Below are 9,435 nucleotides of genomic sequence, written 5' to 3' on the forward strand. Positions count from 1 at the left end.
GGGGGTGAGGAGCAGTGCATGGCACAGGTGTTTCAGCAACTTATGATTTCTGGTACCGTGAAAACAGAGGCCAAGCGCGCCAAGCTTTCTTTAAATGGGCCACATAGGCTGGGCCTGGCTCGAGTGAGATGTGTGTGTGTTGATGCCTGACTGGTGACGTCAGGTGTCAGTGTGTTTGCACAAGACATGGCACCTGATATCCAAGAGCATCATCTAAGAACCTGTTCATCGAGGACCTGGGGGAATGGGTCAGTCAGGACAGAATGGAATGTAAAGTGATTGGCAGGCGTGCCTCACCTAGGTATGCCACCTGGGGTGCCAATCCTGAGGGAATTATTTTTCCCCTCCCACCGCTTGGCTGCTCCAGAGTAACAAAATGTAAACAAATATCTTGCATTTTATTTGGAAGAAAGACATCCCTGTTGGTATCCCGGGGTTCAATTATATTTTGAAGTGCCATAACATACAGATGTCACACAAGAATCACCAAACACTGTCCTTTCAGTATTAGTGATCTTGGTGAATAGTTGATGTGTGTCAGGATGGCCGAGTGGTCTAAGGCGCTGCGTTCAGGTCGCAGTCTCCTCTGGAGGCGTGGGTTCAAATCCCACTTCTGACATCACCTTTTGATTAAAACGTCTTCTTCTTTGTTTTAGCAAAACAAACTTTGCATTAACAAATACTAGCAACGTGAAACCAGTAGCAGAACTTTTAATCTCCATTGACGAAGCTATAAAATCTTTTTAAACAAAAGTTGCTTTTTCCGATTTTTTTGCCATATATGTAAAAACGTGTACAGTGCGTCATTTGCCTCCAAGGAAACAAAACTTCACGGTAAGATTTCGAATTTCCTTTATTTACCCTTCACATGTTGGTGGTTTTTTTTGTTTTACAAAGTTGGCGCCATTCACATCACACCCCGTCAGCTCCCTTCATGATCATGTCCCTGACCAGCCACAAGATGGCGCTCGATGATAAAATACTTCACCGAAATGTCCCTCTCACTGCATAGTCCGGACTGAGTGACCGCGGGTGATCTATCACTGGAACTGACGTGAAGCGGACACACCTTAGACGTGCTGTGCAGGCCGCAGGTCCTGAACAAAGCAGGGGACTGATTACCATAGATCACCTGAAACGACTTCACATAAGTGCCTGCGCGAATGTCACAGGGAGTGATCTCACGCTCAGGGGCGTAGGAAGTGTGGGGGACGCGGGGGATTTGTCCCCCCCAGATGTTGGAGTGGGGGGGACACGGAGGACAAGGGTGGGGGGGACGAGGGGACAGAAGGATTTTCCCTTCTCTTCTGTAATTCGCAGGGCCATTAGCACTTGAAAGCGCTCCCTACACTGGCCCTGCACTTGGCCTGTGACCTGCCCCCAGGACACTCGCCCTCTGCCCTTTTGTTGTGCTGCAGCACAAGGGATTCTTTCTCACCTTGCTGCCACAGCTGCCTGCAGTCTGCACTTCTGAGAGCAGAGGGAGAGGAGAGGCCCTTTGTTGATTGCTGTCTGCATCCCGGCCCTCCTGCGCCCTTCCCTTCCCTTCCCTTGAAAATCTATCCCTGAAGACAGCAGCAAGATTTGAGAAGGTAAGGAGGTTTGGGTAATTCAATAAAGTATTGCCAAGTAACTCCCTTTCTTTTTAAGTCCAGTGCTGTGTTGCAGAGTACCTCCCTTTCTAAAAACAGCATTGTTGAGTTACTGTGAGATATGAGCAGGGCAGGCTTTAGCGCGCTAGTGGCACCCTGTGCGCCAGTGTTTGTAAGGGCCCCCGTTTCTGTCGCCTCTCTCTCACTCTCTTCTCTCCTCTGTCTCCAGCTTGCCTGCCCCAGTGCTAATTATTGTCCCCTAAGTTGACATCGTGCCCCCCCAACATTTCGGTCCCCTGTCTCTCCCTCAGCCTTCCTGGTATTTGTGAAAGCCCGCTCTAAAGGCCAAGGGCCGTCTGTAAATCTCATTTCCTGCCAATGGCCTGTGGATGCGAAGCCAGCACTGTGGCAGCTCACAGGCTTTACAGGACTTCACAGGCTGTGGTGGAACAGAGCCTGGCACTGCTGGATAGACGGCGGAGAGACCAGCACACAGCACGGGTCCCAGGAAGAACCAGATGGCCTGAGAGATGGACAGGGCTAGGTAAGGCAGCAGGGCCGGCTCTAGGGCGATGCAACCGGTGCCGCTGCACCAGGTGCTGACTTAGGGTGGGACACTGTGTTTGCAAGTATATTGTGACTTTAAAAGCACCTGCTTGGTGTTCCTTGCCACCAACAGTTTTCAGGCAACAATAAAAATCTCAAGATAATTCAGGTGATTAATGGTCTTCCTGGAGAGAGATTGAAGTTTTGTCTAGTCGGAGTTTTGAATCATCATAACGTACAGGGTTACTATGCCTGCTACAAAGAACATCTACATGCAGATCACAAAGTCTATATAATGTGAATAGGTCACTGGGTTACTGCTTTTGTCAGATGCAGGAAAGTACCATCTTTTTGACATGGTTACCCCCACTTTTTGCCTGTTGTCAGTATGTTTTGACTGTGTTCACTGGGATCCTGCTAACCAGGACCCCAGTGCTCTCTCCCATTAAATTTGTTTGCTTGGACCACACACACCCCACTTTTGGCATATTGGTGCCTCTTATAAATCCCTAGTATTTGGTACCCAGGGCATTGGGGGACAAGGGATCCCCCATGGGCTCCAGCATGTATTATGCCACCCATAGGAGCCCATGTAAACTGTGTCTGCACGCCTGCCATTGCAGCCCGCGTGAAAAGGTGCATGCACCCTTTCACTTCAGGTCACTGCACCATGTCATTGGTAGGCCCTCCTAGCCCAGAGGGCAGGGTGAAAGTACCTGTGTGTGAGGGCACCCCTGCATGAGCGGAGGTGCCCCCACGAACTCCAGTTCCATTTTCCTGGATCTCGTGAGTGCGGGGACGCCATTTTACGTGTGTACTGGACATAGGTCCCTACCTATGTCCAGCTACATAATGGTAGCTCCGAACCTGGGCATGTTTGGTAACAAACATGTCAGAATCATACCCCAATCCTATTGTCAGTATTGTTTGTATGATTCCATGCACTTTGGGGGCTCCTTAGAGGATCCCCAGCATTGCTCCTATCAGCTTTCTAGGGTTTTCCGGGCAGCCCACGCTGCTGCCACCCCTCAGACAGATTTCTGCCCTCCTTCTGCTGCTTGAGCAGCTCATGCCCAGGAAGTCAGAACAAAGGATTTCCTTTGGAAGAGGGAGGCAACACCCTCTCCATTTGGAAATAGGTTTTACAAGGCTTAGGAGGGGTAGCTTCGTCAAGCTAATGGTATGCTCTCAAGGGCACATTTGGAGCCCTCCTTGCATAAACCAGTCTGTACCAGTTCAGGGACCTCAGCCCCTACTCTGGTGCGAAACTAGAAAATGGAAATGGGCGTAACCACTCCCCTGCCCATCACCACCCCAGGGGTGGCCACTTGATTCTGCCATCTTGAATCCAAGGTGGGCAGAGGCCTCTGTGAGCATCTGAGTGGCCTGGCAGACGACGTCACAGCCCCCTCCTAGGTGGTCACCCTGCTAGGTGACCAATCCCTGTTTCTGGGCTATTTAGGGTTTTCCTCTTGGATGGGTCCTCAGATTCAATGTGCAAGATTCCAGCAGGACTCCTCTGCAACGTTTACTTTGACTTCTGGCCACTGGAACCGCAACTGGACTTCACAGGAACCTACAATCTGCAGCTCCAGCAGCGACCTCACCCTTCAACATTGTTTCTCCAGCTCCTTCCAGCAACTGCAACATTAGCCCAGCTGTGCTTCCTCTGAGGGCAGCAAGTCTTCAGTCTGCATGAGAAGAAGGAAGGAACATTTCTTGGAGTGAAGGAGTCACTTACCTGCATCCGCGGGCACCCACTGCAACAACGACCGGGTGCGTGGATCTCCTCTCCTCCTGAGCTGCGTGGATCCTTCATAAGGGGTGATAGTCTGGAGTGGTCTCCTTGGTCCTCTCTACCAGCTGTCCAACTTTGGAGTAGGTAGGTCCTTGCCTTCCCATGCAGGACAGTACCCCCATGCACCGCGTCTCTTGCAGCTACCAAGGCCTGTTGTTATCTCCTCCAAGGGATCTTCAGGCTCCATGTAGCCCCAGTCCCCAGCACTCTTATCTGTGAAGCACAGACCTCAACGTGCTTCGCCTGCGACGTGGGACCTCTCTTCAGGTGTGCTCCGTGGGCCTCTCTGCAGCTCGTGGGCTCCTTGCCTGTAGGTCTTCTGTGGGGGCTGCCTCTCCTTCTCCAGACTCTCTGCCTTGCTGAGGGTCGCCTGGGACTCCCCTCCATGGGTTGAGTCCCCCTGGACCTTGCTGGTCCCCGGCAGCTCCACTTTTGTCCTACTGCGACATTTGCCTTTGCCAAGGCTTGCTGTTAGGTTTTCCACACCACAGACTGGCTGCAATTCTTCATCCGGCCTGGGACATCACCTTGTAATCCTTCATCTGCTCCAGTGCTGCATTGCTGACCATCTTCGTCTCCCCATCGACCAACTCCTGCATCTACAGATGGGTGAGTAGTGGCTCCTACCACGACCGGACACTCCTACGTAAACTGGATTTGGTCCCCTTCTTTTCCAGGTCTTCCTCTTCCAGGATCCACCTCTAGTTTCTTCCAGTCTTGCCTGCGTTTTGCAATATCCTTCTCTGAAGTCCTTTTGGTGGGTTGGGAAAAAACCAGTAGCTTACCTCTTTTCTCCTGGTCACTGGGGGGCATTCTGGTACTTACCTTTGGGGTTTCCTAGTTCCTGCAGCTCCCCTCAACTGATTCCACTTACTTGCGTGGGGAACCGGCTTTCGCATTGCACTTTTAAGTATATGGTCTGGTCCCCTCTAGGCCTTCAGTATTTCCTGTTGCTTTTCACTGTTTTCTATTGCTTTTTATGGCAATTTCTGATTGCCACTGTACATATAATAGTGTGCTACTTACATCCTATTGGAGTATTGCCTATCTAGTGTTTTAGTGTTTGTGTTACTGTAATAAGGAACCTTAATTTTCGTTACACATGTTTCTTTCATGTGCTGTGTGACTACAGTGGTATTGCATGATCTTTGCATGTGTCCTAGATAAGTCTTGGCTACTAATCCACAGCTACAGACACTGTCTACACTTCACTAGGAGGGCATACCTGGACCTGGTATAAGGTGATAATACCATAGGTACTCACCACACACCGGGCCAGCTTTCTACATCAGAGAGCTCCTTTTTTGTCCCCTGCAATATATAAATTAAAAGTGAATATAGAACAGTGAGCAATGAACTCATCAAAGAGCTGCATGCAAACATCAAGGTATAGATTAGAGCGTTATGATTTCCCCCCACTTTTTCATTAACTTAATGTTGCAAAACAAGTTAATTTGAGCGCAAATCAATTCTTATTATTAAAGAGAGCCCCCAACCATGGCGTTATGTTTTAAATTCTGAGTTTGCGCTTCTCCAGATAAAGCACTCTGAATCTATACCTGCTACCAGTATGGATGACCTGTGACACCTACACCTTGTAGTCTTGTCTTATGTAACATTTCATATACATTGATTTACACATATATGATGATTGTCTCTGCGTAATGTCTGTGTGATGTAAAGTGCTTTGACACCCTAGACTGGTGTGAGGGATGAATGATGGAACAACACGTGCGTATATCATGCATACCTTAACATCGACCGTGTCTTTACTACTCATGCCTTTACAACGAATTTCGCTGTAAAAGAATGTTTGGTAAAGGAACATGCGTGGTAAATTCTCCCCGCCCTGCCCTCTTACACCTGATACCATACTTCACCCTGCCCAATCAGTTAAAACTGCCCCTGCCCTGAATCCTAAACCCCCCCGCCCTGAGCCCTAAAAGCAACTCTGCCCTGTCCTAAAAACTACCCACCCCACACTCTGAACCCTAAAACCTACCCTGAACTGCGCTAAAAACTACCTTGACGCCCCTGCCCCTCGGAACCCTAAAACCTACCCCGCTCTGTCCTAAATACTACATGACCCCCACCCTGTACCCTAAAACCTACCCCCACCCTGTCCTAAAAACTACCCCGACGCTACCCTGTCCTAAAAATGAACCCAACCTCCCACCCTAAATCTGGCCACAGCCCTACTTACCTCTCTCTCCTCTGCTTCTTCCTGTTCCACCCGGACAGCTAGACCGCTCTCTATGCTGTAACCACGCATATGCATGGAAAAGACATGTGTGGTAATGGCATCCATGCTAGCCCCATATTTGTGGTAATGGCAGCGTGGTCAAGGCATTGCATTGCATTGATCACATTGTAAGTGATGTTTCCTGGTATGAGTGGTGCTAAAAAACTAATGAAATGCATCTGAGAGTGGTTATGGATAGTAGTGAGGGAATCCGTGGCGGAGGTGGTCACTGGGGGGCGGCAACAAACAATGTCGCACAGGGCGCCACCAGAACTAAGGCCACCCCGTCAGACAGCACAGCAGGTCACAGGAAGGCGGCAGCACAGAGACTGCCACTTGACAGTCAGACAAGGGCCTAGAAGCAATCATAGGCCTTACTGGCCTTCACAGGCAGGCGGGGGGCCAGAGACTGACACCGCCTGACTGGAAAGAAAGCTCCCAACAGGCAGCACAGTGCATGGCAGGCAGCACAGGAATCGACAGGAAGCACCGCGCCCAGCAGGCAGTGCAGGCCTCTTAGGACTTTACACAGGCGAACAGCAGCACAGAGATTGTCGCTGCCTAATAGGCAGCCAAGGGCCCAGCAGACAGGGAATTGCAGGCTGCACAGGACTCGACTGGAAGCAACGCCTCCCCCATCGCTCCTCCCGCGGCAACCCTTATGGGTGCAAACTGTGCAGGGGGCCCACCTCAGGGTTGTCCCTGTCCCCCCTAGAAATTTTGTGTCTCCTACGCCCCTGATCCTCAGGTCGCTGCTTCAAATCCGCCTCCAAGGACTTTTCCAAACTGCTCTGTTTCTTCCGCTTTCCAGTCCCAAGCAGCTCCTTTCTCAGCCCCGCAGACACCTTGGCTTATCCCGCCTCCTCTCTTCCCCTTCCCAGTCCAGCTCCCCCCTCCAGCTGGGGGGGGGAGTGTCCCCTCAGTCCCTTTGTGCAACCCCCCCTGATGAGACAGAGCCGGGGGCCCTGGGCTGGAGAGCGAGGCCGGTGCCCCCCACCCCCGGCTGAAGCAGCCCCGGAGCTGCTTGTTGTGAGTGTGGAAGGTGATGCTGCTGGGAGCTGCTGAGAGCGTCTGCTGGGAGGTGAGAAGGTTGTTGTGAAGCGTTGAGGGGCAGCAGGTTTGTGTGTGTGTTTTGTGCAGTGTGAGTGTGTGTGTTTGTTGAGCCTGTTACACACTGTGTTGGTGTGAAGGAGCTGGGAAATGTGAAGAGTCAGACACTAGGTCAGGACAGAGCAGATTGACGGAACTGTCGAGGAGTTACAGAGGAGTCACCTTTCTACCAGTTCCTCGTTAGTATAGTGGTCAGTATCCCCGCCTGTCACGCGGGAGACCGGGGTTCAATTCCCCGACGGGGAGGATGGATTTTTTTTGTTTTACATTTATGACGTCACAATGACACTTTAGGGGGCTGATATTTTGTAATTATGGCCACAGCTCCCACCAGCTGAAATATTTACTAATGCAGCTTTTAAAATCTATCACGGGCAATAAGTAAGGGCTTCATCTTTTGGGACTCTGTGTACTTTCTTGAAAATGGAAAGGTGTAATGAAAGTTTATTATTGAGATAAAAATCAAAGTACCAAATAATAAATACCATGCGTTTTAACTAGTATATTGTCACGCGAAATAAATGAAATATAATGGAGGGCTATTTTAGATGGAAATTATAAAGTATTTCGTGACAAATAAATGAAATGCTGGGCGGGCTCTGAATGGGGAATCGTTTAACCCGAAGGTAAACGATTTTTCTTTATTTACGTGCAATAATTCAGAATTTATAGACACATTGTGAGAGCAAAAGAAACACTGACCTCCGACGTGGCCGTCCCACCATCCTCATGAGCTCCAGGTGTTTCCACTGCATTCTGGGACTTGTAGTCCTGTTTATAACACTCTCACGTTAGGGCCACGGGTCCCAGCATCCAGTGAGGGGCTCTAGCCAGGGGGAGCTGCTCGTGCACCTGGAAACCTAAGAGATGCCCTTAGGGAGCCCTGAGAAGAAACACTGACCCCGAGGTGCACGTCCCACCATCCTCATGAGCTCCAGGTGTTTACACTGCATTCTGGGACTTGTAGTCCTGTTTATAACACTCTCACGTTAGGGCCACGGGTTCCAGCATCCAGTGAGGGGCTCTAGCCAGGGGGAGCTGCTCGTGCACCTGGAAACCTAAGAGCTGCCCTTAGGGAGCCCTGAGAAGAAGCACTGACCCCTTTTAATTGCACTTACTATGTATTTTGATGGTTAATTGGTGACTGATGGTTTCATTCTCCAGTATGTGATATGTGAGCCTCATACACCTTGGAGACTGGGAACTCTCAGCAGATTTCAGTCCATTTAAGGTGCAGTCTTTTTTTTCCTCACATTCTTCCTTAGTGTAGTGTGTTTTCTTTGTCTACTGCTATTTCCCCCCCTTTAATTACCACCAGTGTTTTCTACCTTATTTAGTTCCTGATATAAAAGTGGACACACAACATACCTGTCCACAGCACATTATTAGAGAGGTTTAGGCAACATTCTCACACAGTCCCTGGTGGTCTAGTGGTTAGGATTCGGCGCTCTCACCGCCGCGGCCCGGGTTCGATTCCCGGTCAGGGAAGGTTTCATTTTATTTTTTCAATTCTATTAGCGCGCACTTTATTACTTTTGAAATTGGAACTGTTTCATTACATGTACTTCTTCTTCACTTGAGTTGTCACCAGTAACTAAACATTTTATGGACAGTCACAAACCACTGCCAGAGGAGTGAGTGACTGCTGGTTCACAAAGCTTATCAGTGGCTTAGTACATCCAGGAGACCTTTTCTGAAGTCTTTTCCTGCTTACTGGTGTGAAACTATTAAAGTTTATTTTAGAAGAGAAATCAATATTAATATCACGTGACACAGGATGGCGTTTAAACAACATGAAGGACAGTGTAAGCAGGTTTAAATATTAGCAATAGCTCACGTGAGTGATTTTTATTAATAGAAAATTAGCGCCCCCCCAATGATTTCATCATCACTTCAATTCTTTATTAAAGTGCATCTTTCATTCACTTCGGTTCTTCTGTTTGGTCTCTTGCAAATCCCTCAAGTTATCATAAAGTTCACTTTGCATCTCCTCGACTTTGACATCCGTCTCTTTCGGTTTCTTCCTCTCGTTGCTGCCATCATCTTAGTCCCACAAGTTTTCCCTTCAATGATGAAAGTCCTTTGCAACATTTCAAGAAAATAAACACACGTACAATACCGACTAATGTGGCAAACATTGGTGATAA

At 49.2% G+C, this 9,435-nt stretch overlaps 3 non-coding genes across 3 annotated transcripts; all 3 read left to right on the forward strand.

The window, feature by feature from the left end:
• The first annotated feature begins 536 nt into the window (after nucleotides 1-536).
• On the forward strand, nucleotides 537-619 carry TRNAL-CAG (transfer RNA leucine (anticodon CAG)). Its single transcript has one exon. It is a non-coding gene; the product is annotated as a tRNA-Leu (tRNA).
• A 6,843-nt stretch (nucleotides 620-7,462) lies between these two features.
• On the forward strand, nucleotides 7,463-7,534 carry TRNAD-GUC (transfer RNA aspartic acid (anticodon GUC)). Its single transcript has one exon. It is a non-coding gene; the product is annotated as a tRNA-Asp (tRNA).
• Nucleotides 7,535-8,704: 1,170 nt separating this feature from the next.
• On the forward strand, nucleotides 8,705-8,776 carry TRNAE-CUC (transfer RNA glutamic acid (anticodon CUC)). The gene has a single exon. It is a non-coding gene; the product is annotated as a tRNA-Glu (tRNA).
• The last annotated feature ends 659 nt before the right edge of the window (nucleotides 8,777-9,435 follow it).

The sequence above is a fragment of the Pleurodeles waltl genome, unplaced genomic scaffold (genome assembly GCF_031143425.1).
Source record: "Pleurodeles waltl isolate 20211129_DDA unplaced genomic scaffold, aPleWal1.hap1.20221129 scaffold_86, whole genome shotgun sequence".
In the NCBI taxonomy this organism is placed as follows: domain Eukaryota; kingdom Metazoa; phylum Chordata; class Amphibia; order Caudata; family Salamandridae; genus Pleurodeles; species Pleurodeles waltl.